This window comes from Habropoda laboriosa, unplaced genomic scaffold (assembly GCF_001263275.1).
Source record: "Habropoda laboriosa isolate 0110345459 unplaced genomic scaffold, ASM126327v1 scaffold41, whole genome shotgun sequence".
NCBI lineage: Eukaryota > Metazoa > Arthropoda > Insecta > Hymenoptera > Apidae > Habropoda > Habropoda laboriosa.
This window is the reverse complement of record NW_017100164.1, coordinates 678,559-689,303: the sequence shown is the minus strand read 5'-3', so window position 1 is coordinate 689,303 and position 10,745 is coordinate 678,559. Positions and strand designations below refer to the sequence as shown.

Here is a 10,745-nt window from a genome sequence, read left to right as displayed (position 1 = left end):
GTGTTTTGTTGAAAATTTGTAACTTTATTGCACCGTTCAATTTCCTTTCTATCACTTCTCTTTATCCGCAAGCAAAAAATATGGATTGTTCCATTGATCTCACACGCACACGTGACGTTTATTACCCTCGAAATTACATATTTGCCGTGCAATTCATCGCTCTCTTGTTATTTTACCTTTGCAGTTCAACCACGAAATCTTCACAATCGACAAATAACGACGCTCGTAAATTTTCGATAAATTCGTGAATTACACAAGAACGCTCTTTTCATCCGAAAGTCATCGTTACTGTATTTTCGAGTATCACACTTGTATGTACAATGCAACCACTGCTCCGCGTCTTTCATCGATTTTCGATGAACAACGAAACACGTAGGACTATAATCGAATCGTGATTCACGTTTACTGATAATTCGTAAATAATTGTAAAGGTTACGTAGATTGTTCAATATTCGGAGAATTTCTAGGTAATACAGTATTATGGGAGAATCTGTAGATTACATTACATCGGGAAGCAATTCTGGATACGTACACAATTACGAGAAACGTTTAAGTAAATTACGCGCAGCTACCTGTTATTCGTGCAATCGTTTTTATCAATCCACGTTCTCACGTTATGCAGAAAATTCGACAATTTTAAACTGGAATATTTAACGTTTTTATTTTGAAATAACAATCAGTGTTGTTGGAATGATAATGTAGAAAATTTGTATCTTTAGAATAGTTAAAATTTGATTCAAATTTCATTTGATAATTCACTATTTAAGGGATAAAGATAACTTAACATTTCACAGATAGAGATATTTGAAGAAAACACTTTTCATTCACTCTGATAATCTTTTGAAATAATAATCAGTATTTTTAGAATAATAATTTAGAAAATTTGCATCTTTGGAATATTTCAAATTTTGATTCAAATTTCATTTGATAATACAATATTTAAGGGATAAAGATAATTTAAGATTGGATAATTGAATATTTAACAGATAAATTTAATTTAATATTTGATAATTTAATATTTCACAGATAGAGATATTTGAAAAAATCTTTTATCTCTAATCTTTTCCTCGTTACGGCACAAAAATGTGCTGAAAATGAATCCGTAATTATGCATCCGTTTCAGAGTGAAATCGTGTGCTGCAATCGACGCATTAAATTCTTAACATACTTCACGTTCGATACTGCGCGATACACTTAATCTCTCTTCAGCGTAATAAGTATACACAATTCAATGCACGTGAAGAATGAAATATCTACAAAAGGATGTAAACTATTTCCCTATTTTCCAGTGAACTTTGGAAAACGACGAAATTTTCACCTGTGGATTCTAAAATATAGTTACGTTATTTCTTTAATTTCGATCGCTTGCGTTCCACCGTGAAAATTGGAATCAGTTGGGACCGCGGTAATAGATTTATTTTCACAGAAAACTAACAAGATTTTTGTCGATCGATGTGAAAAATTCTGTCAGCAGTTTGACAGAATAAAAATGTAATCGAATTAAAGTCAAAACTCAAATGTTAGAATCGGTATCTAATTACGATCGAGTTGATTTCCAAAAAAAAAAAAAATTGCAGCGTGTGTATAATTGATATAAATCTACAAAACGTATTTTTCAAATTTTATTTACGAGCTGAGATAAAAAAGTTGTGAAAAGCGACATTTATAATTTTCTTCGCAACTTCCACAAATTGAAATTTTTTCAAAACTTTTTACACACGTCATCTATGTAGAGGGGTTATTTATCGGGGTGGAGAAATATGTTGAGAATGTATAATGACGTTTTGTTTGCGCGGAACGTTTGTTCCCGTGTGAGTTGAGGTTGCAAATTGACCGAGGTGTGGGACACGGTTTCAGTAGTAGGAAAAGAACTTTTATATCGTTGAACGGTGATTTTTAAGTAGCAAGATACTTCTATTTCACTGTTCATCCTTGAAACTTGAATGCACACATTGTTGCAGTCTCTATTCTCGAATGCAACATCGATGGAAGCACTAATTCGAATGCAAAACATTGTTGTACGCGTTACTGTTGAATGCAACATTGCTTGAAGCGTTATATTTGAACGCAAACATTGTTGGAATCTCTATTTCTGATTGCAACATTATTAGAAGCGTTATTTCGAACGCAAACGTTATAACAAGCACTACGCTTGAATGTAACATTGTTACAAGCGTCATTCTCGCTTGTAACATCGTTAACTCGTATTATTTTCGAATGCACATTGTGGCAAACGTGTTATCGAGTTTGCAACATTGTTGCCGGGAATCGCCCGGGAGCGCCTCTCGGCAACAAAGTTGCAATCGCGATTACCTCCTTTGCAACTTTGTGTCGCGCGCGGGCTCCCGGAAAAGCACATTGTTGCAAACGCGTTCTCGGTTTGCAACCTTGTTGTCTCGGAAATTTGCATATTGTTGCACGGCGCCCCCGTTTTGCAACATTGTGCATTTTTCGGGAGCGCCTCTCGGCAACAAAGTTGCAATCGCGATTACCTCCTTTGCAACTTTGTGTCGCGCGCGGGCTCCCGGAAAGCACATTGTTGCAAACGCGTTCTCGGTTTGCAACCTTGTTGTCTCGGAAATTTGCATATTGTTGCACGGCGCCCCCGTTTTGCAACATTGTGCATTTTTCGGGAGCGCCTCTCGGCAACAAAGTTGCAATCGCGATCTCTCCTTTTGCAACTTTGTGTCGCACGCGAGACTCCCGAAAAAAGCACAATGTTGCGAAACGCGTTATCGGGTTTGCAACTTTGTTGCCGCAAATTGTTCTCAAAAAAGAAACAATGTTGCAAAGCGGCGCGTCGTGCAACAATGTGCAATTTTCGAGAACGATTCGGGGCAACATAGTTGCAAGCGCGATCTCTCCTTTTGCAACATTGTGCTTTTTCGCGTATCACGCGCGCGTATTTTCGTTTGTAACGCTGTACGACATGCGAAACATTACCACAAGCATTTACTTAAACACTTGTATTCAAGTGAAAAAATGCTAAGCCACATTTTCAACTTATTCATCTATGGATAATGCAGCATGTACGAAAGCATCTGTATAGAAAATATATGCATTAGCCGTGTTCCTTATTAAAATAAGTTTCGTATTAAGTAGAAATTTCATTCCATTCGGAATGAAATATACTTACAATACTATTGAAACCTCCCAATGTGTGTTCTCTTCTCTCAAATAAAGTTATCAATCGAATTCTTAGAACCCTCCACCGATTAACCAGCAAAAACGACACACAGAAATAATATCGAAGTTTTAAAACAGTACCGTTCATAATTCTTACCTACCTCTCGTACAATATCTTGAAGCTATTTACGAGCACATCAGTTTCCACGTCCATTCGATTCACCCTCATGAGCTACGGTGTACTAGTCCTTCTAACTTCTCAAAAAAAAAAAAAAAACTCAAGTCGTTTGGTCCAATTTAAAAAAAATTGTAGTGTTCTGATTAGTGTCCGATGAAAATCAAAGAAAAAATATGGAAACTCCCGTGAACACCTAACCAACACTATAACACATGCAGATGCGATAAAAATCCTATCGTCAAACAAAGCCTCAACCACAGTTTCACTAAATTTTCTAACCGAACACGTTACAAAGGGAAACAAGATGAAACTGTGAGAATATGTTACTTCGATCGGGGACAGGTGGAGGATTACGCCTCCTTTTCCTTATTTCTCACCTCGACGACCGCTAGAAGCCTGCGAATGATCGATCCTCGTATTTGAATACAATTTGAATCAGTCCGGATTGCGTCTATTAGATTTACAAAGGTTTCAGACTTGCAAATGAAAGGAGAGCAAGGGAGAGACGGAAGAACGCCGCGGCAGGGAGAGAACAGGCTAGGCCAGGGCTGGCCCGTGGGATTTATTGGATAGTCAGCACTTTTCGCGCGACTCGATAAGCCGGAATCAATGGCCTGGTCCGAACATCACGCTCGACCATTCTCCGGTGGACGAAATTCGTTTCCGGAATCGGGATCGATTCTGGCTGCTTTCGTTTGCCCATTGTGATCGCCGCTAAACAGAATAGCATGTGGCACAGTTTTGCAACACGTTGTATAAACGTGCTACATATGTACGTGTTATTCTTCCTCTCTGTCTCTCCCTCTATTTTGGTGAACAACGCGATTCCTTTGGCTCTGAAAGGAGGTTAGAATTGAAAGAGAGACGATATTCACAGAGAAAAATCGACTGGTGGCTCGATTCTGTTTTTTCTTTTTTTCTTTCGGGATAAAATGGAACGTCTGCGGGGACGACGGCATTGTGTACCTGGACGACATCGAGGAGATCTCCTCTACGCGAAGAGGAGAGTCGTTAGTGTTGCGGAGGAGATCTGAGGATTGGGAAAGCGAGGAAAGAGGAGACACTGTTGGGTTTCTCGAGGATTGTCGAGAGTTTTGAAATTCATGGCGACGGTTTGTTGCTTCGGAGATTTGATAATTGCTGTTGTTAAAATTGATTTTATTCAATTGGCGAGAGTGTTGGATTGCTGGAGGACTGTCGAGGATTTCTGAAATTCGTCGAGACAGTTTGTTGCTTCGGAGATTTGGTAATTGTAGGATGATTTTTTTTCTTTCAGTTGAGAAGTTTGCATAGGTATTTTAAAGAAAATTGAGGAGTCTCTAGAGTATGTAGCAATAGTTTCTGGACTCTGATTGAAAAATTTTTGATTTTATTTACTGGCATGTTTTTGTTCATTTCAAACATTTTGGAGGTTTGATGTGATTTTGTGGGGTTGTTAATTTAATGCTTTCTGTTTTATTGTTTTGTATTCTGTCACAATAAATTGTTACACTCAGAGTTCAGGTACTTGTGTTGCATACTTTACTTACTTTAAGTATTAGGACACTTACAGTTAGTGCATGTGAAGCACATTGAAATCTAGCGAATTCTATCGAAATCTAGTGAACTCTACTGAATCCTAAGCAAGCCTAATTGCCATTACAAGTTAAAATATAAAATCAGTTAACACACAAAAGTCATTACAAAATTACCATATATATTTTTACTAATGTATCACACTAACTTTAGCAAGGAAATCTAATTCAAATCATACAATACATTCTATACAAACATACCGTGTGTCCTAATACTCACAGCAATGTACTTAAAAATATTTTTCCATAAAACTCAAACACCCAATGAAACTTCAAAAAGAAACCTTCCAAATCACACGAATTAATTTTTATCCCATAAAAATCCCACAACTCTCTTTACCAATACCTGAAGACACAACTTTCCCGAAGAAGGAGCGAAGAGGACCCCAAGTACCATTATTACGGTAGCCAGTAGGAGAATTCGGGAACTTACTCTTCTCGAGTGAGGAAAATCAGGAGAAATACGAAGGTGGTAAACACCGGGACTCATAGACCTCCGGTTCCTATCCGTGGAAGTCGAGGAGGGTTGGCGGTTTCACAAGGTGAAATTACATTCGGCGTCCGAGCCGCTACGAACACGCTGGATCGACCCGAATAGCGCCGGGAGGGCCGAGCGGAGATGAGATTGCGAGGAGTACGCTTGACAATAAAAATAGAGCGTCACACAGGCGAATCGGGGCTAGTGGATTGCGATACAGAAAGTAAGGTCGACAACTTTGCTATTGAATCGGAGTGATAAGTCATGATACCCGGAGTGGTGGACACGGACAACCAGAGGAGACATTTCATGCGGATAAGTCACGACGGCTAAATCAGAGATGAGACGTGGAACCATTGATCGAACGTCGAATATTTTCTTCTTCTACTTCTTTCAAGGGGTGATTGTGTGTTTGGTAGATTTGGAGTTTTTTACAATATTTATTGATTATTGTAATTTCCAAAATCAAATTTTCAATTTATCGGTATCTTTTATATCGGTCTTTCATTTTGAGACACTGAACGATTGATGGAATGTTAATATTTTCTTCTTTTACTTCTTTAAGGGATGATTGTGTGTTTCGAAGATTCGTGTTTGGTAGATTTGAAGTTTTTTAAAAATACGGAGCTTTGAGATGTTTATTTATTTCCCATAAATGGGAACAAGTCATTTTAAATAACGAAGATCAGTTTGAACATTAAAACTGTGTTTGACTTTTTGTAAATAAACATTGAAGTTTGTGAAAGAAGGCACCGAATACCTAATGTAATGTCCAAAATCAAATTTTCAATTTATCCGTATCTTTTATATCGGTCTTTCATTTGGAGACACTAAAGGATTGATTGGACGTTGAATATTTTCTTCTTCCACTTCTTTTAGGGGATGTTTGTGTGCTTGAAGATTCATGTTTGGTAGATTTGGAGTTTTTTAAAAATATCGAACTTTTAGATGTTTATTGATTATTACAATTTCCAAGATCAAATTTTCAATTTATCGGTATCTTTAATATTGGTCTTCCATTTTGAGACACTGAAGGATTGATTGGACGTCAAATATTTTCTTCTTCTACTTCTTTTGGGGATGGTTGTGAAGATTCACGTTTGGTAGATTTGGAGTTTTCTTAAGACATCGAACTTTTAGATGTCGATCAACTTATCGATATTTTATATTTTGGTTTATATTTTATATTTATAATTTTATGTGAAAATGAAGTAACTACTTGCATAGGCGGATTTTTTACTAGAAAAGACACATTTTGTACGGGCAAACTATTTCTTTAAACACAATAGTTTTTCAATCCTAATTTTAAAGGCTATTTTCACAGAGATTTCTCAGAGATGTATTAAATATTTCTACATTATACGTAAATAAGTTTCATCAGAATTGGCGATTTACACTTGGGGACCTTCCCTCATAACATTTTTCCTTTAAGGAAATTGAACTTTTCAATGTAGAGATTGATGGCTGACCGATTTTCGTAGAAGATTGGGCTTCACTTCCGTGTCTGAGTGGCACTGATGGATTTTTGATTTGCTTTTTAGAAGCTGCTGTTGCATAAGAAATACGTTTACAGTATAGTACATATACACATCGAGAGTATGAATTTGGAATAGTGTTGTCAGAAAATTGCAATCTGCAAAAAATAATCTCTCAATTTTCATATTACTTTACAGTAGTTTATATTTATTTGAATTTTCATGGTAACAGAATTTAATCAACAATTCACTCATATTTAAAAAAAAATTTTGGAAACAAATAATTTGAAATTTCACTAGACACGACGAATCTGTAAAACAATTTAAGATTGTTTCATTTACATAGAATTTGTTACAACAACTAAAAATCATGTTTCGTTGTAACTGATATTTGACGAAACATTTAAAAATAAAAACTGAGATTTTTTAACAGCGTTTATTTCCACGGTTTAGACATTCCGATTGAATTTTTCGTTTGATACCCTCGTTGAAACCTTATCCGGGGGATTGTCTTAATTAATTACTCCCGGTTTTTATCGATACTGATGTATTCTCAGTGGATCGGTTCACATAGAATCGGAGACAATAAATTAACCAGTGTTCGATCGATGCGGAGATAATACGACATACAGTAGTATGTATTCGGTTTTAGCGATAAATTTCAGTGGCCACAAATTTGTATCATTATCTATTCCATGTCCCTTCAATGAGATATACTATAGAATATCCTAGCGATACGAGACAACAATGTCCCATGAATGCATAATTACCAAAGCGTATTTCGAATTATCGCCAAAAAGAAATTATTGCACAATCGATGTCTAATGAGTTGCTATCGTTCATACGAAAATCACGATTTTGCCTTTCAAATTGTTAAATATCCAATTAATCGACGATAAGGAAAATGAGAACTCTGTTTGCACGTAAAAGTCTAATATACCTTTATATTTTGATGGAAAAAGGGTGCATGAACCAATTTTGTGAAACTTACAAATAAAAACACATGTTCATCTTCAAATCATGAGAAAAATTGGGCTTAATTGCATTACTTTTTATTTTTAGTATAATACTGTAGGAACCGACGGAAAAATATTGAGGGACCCCCAACGGGAATCGAATCCGGGACCTACGGCTTAGCAAGCCGAGGCTTTGCGCGCTACGCCAACCACTCCCTCACTATTCTCCCTTCAAGGTTTCCTATTTGGGTATGGAGGCCCCGATACTACACTCGGCCATCCTGAACTGACATTCGCCCTCGAATGTCCTCAGTGCAACACTTTCGGGAACACTCCCCCACACAGTGGCACACAGCCGAAACAACGCATTTTTGGGAGACGTGCAAACCCCCTCAACATGTTTTCATCGCACACCTCCTGGCTTCGTGCACCCGTTAAATGCCTCCATCCCGGCTGAGCCCCCATATGTAGGAACCGACGACGGAAAAATATTGAGGGACCCAACGGGAATCAAACCCGGGACCGTCGGCTTACCAAGCCGAAGCTTTGCGCGCTACGCCAACCACTCCCTCTCTATTGTCCCGTGTCGGTTTCCTATTTTTGGGTATGGAGGCCCCGATACTACACTCGGTCATCCTGAACTGACATTCGCCCTCGAATGTCCTCAGTGCAACACTTTCGGGCACACTCCCCCACACAGTGGCACACAGCCGAAACGACGCAATTTGGGAGACACGTTGCAAACTCTCGACATGTTCTTCATCGCACAACTCCTGGCTTCGTGTAGCTGTAGATGCCTCCATCCCGGACGAGTCCCCATTTGTAAGAACCTAGGAAAAAATATTGAGGGACCCAACGGGAATCGAACCCGGGACCTACGGCTTACCAAGCTGAGGCTTTGCCGCTACGCCAACCACTCCCTCTCTATTCTCCCTTCCAGGTTTCCTATTTGGGTATGGAGGCCCCGATACTACAATACGATAACGAAAACTTCGAAATCGATTTTCTTGAAATGCCACTTTGGCGTGTGTGCCCTTTTTCCATCAAACGCCTCAATTTCTATCGTTGCCTCTTATTGATATTAATAAGCAATAACGTTTAAGGGCTAACCCTTTCGTGACCAGTGGGACGAATATGTTCCATTTGAGTACTCGAACAAAAATTGATCTCCATTTAGGATCCATTGCAGAAGCGACGATTGGTAGATCCAAAAAGAAATAATAACGGGGTCACGAAAGGGTTGAACAGAAAATTCAAAAATTAAATTTAAATTCTCGAGTATCGAGATTTGTTAGAATTTGAAGAAACTATGGAGTTATACGTAAAAAATTTTAAAGTGACCTTTTTTAAAAAAAGACAGAAAAATCTAATGTCATCACCTTGAAGGTTTGGTAAAACCTATCATCTGTGAGAAAAAAAATTTGATCGGTCTATTTATAACGAAAATAATGGAGGTTGTCACGTTATGTGGTTCACCTTATGTAATTTTCTCATTTTCCTAAGGCGAATATTAACTCACTATAGTAACCACTGTTTTTCACATAAAGAAAACACAACACGACAGCTTTGTCTTGCGTAATAGTCCCTTCGTGAGAGAAAGCCAAGATGTTTCATTGCTTCAAGATTCATTATGTATTTTTCCTTCTCGAAAAAGTCATCGTTCGAAGATTTACAATACACTTCGCTTTCTCAAAAAAGTCAAACAAGTCATCGTTTGAAAGTTTATAATACACTTTGCTTTCTCCCCGAAGAAATCAAAAAAGTCATTGTTTGAAGATTTCGTTTTCCCCAAAAGAGTCAAATTTAAATAATACATTTTTTGGAGATACTAATTTCACTGAAAATACACAATGCAACGAAAAATGGTACTTTTCCCTTTTATTCGCCTTTTGTCAATCCCAAAAGCTTACATGTGCACTTTTAACACACATCGAATGTTTCAATGCAACTTCCTTAATCCAGGAGGAATATTAGTATCAGTACGTCGAGCACAAAAGGAATAATCAATTTTTCCCGGGGCGAAACGTTGCTTTGCTCGTATTTCCGTGTCTCGTAAGTTACGTTATCGCAGATTATCTGACACACGTCATTTAATCGGAAGAACACGTGCTAGACAGTGCTGTGAAACAGAAATTCTATTTATACTTTGGAAATCTGAATGCTCGGTCTATTCGCGTCATATTAAATCGATAATTCAATTGAGAATTTGAAATTGGGGTAATCTCACAACTACCAAATTATGTTTTACATTTGATTTCGGACAAAAGGATTATTTCTGGTTGCCTGGATCAAAACGGTCGAATTTTATGCTTTAATTGTTAATTCAACAATACTATTGTATATTTTTTTCAAATGGAACAATTGCTTTTGTACCTCAAAAAATTTCTATTTACAATGATATGCTGTAATTTGAAGTTTTATCGTACAATGGAAAATTGGAAGAATTATTAAATGAAATTATAAAATTGTTAAGTATAATTTAAAATAGAAATTCGAAATATAGTATAATGAAATTTTTTTTGGGATGAAAAACAGTTGCCTCATTTGCAGAAATTAACGTTCAACACGATGGTATAAATATTACAACGGACAGAAATAACATTCTCACTCTCTCTCGAGGGATTAATTAAATTTAATTAGTCGATGCGATTTCAGTTCTCTCTGTATTTCGTTATTACAAGTGATCTTAATGCTATCTCCTGCTGGCCTAAATTCTACGACAGGTTGACAACGGGGCAATAATACGTTTGCATTATATATTCCGTAAAAATATTTACACAAGATTAACATTGGAATACTTCGAAAGCTGTGATAATTTTGTAGCTTCTAACTTTAGTGCAGTTTGTACGTGTTGTGTTATCGATCACTGCTGTGCTATTGAAAAGTTTATCATTTCACACACGTAACGCGCCTATTATGTAAGTTTCAGTCCGTGGAAAAATAAATTTCAGCACCAAT

General features: G+C 37.2%; 1 protein-coding gene across 1 annotated transcript in view; it reads left to right on the top strand.

Moving 5' to 3' along the window:
* The window catches only part of LOC108578589 (calcium/calmodulin-dependent 3',5'-cyclic nucleotide phosphodiesterase 1A-like), a 276,404-nt gene that overhangs the window by 9,069 nt on the left and 256,590 nt on the right, over positions 1 to 10,745 (top strand). The window lies entirely within an intron of this gene.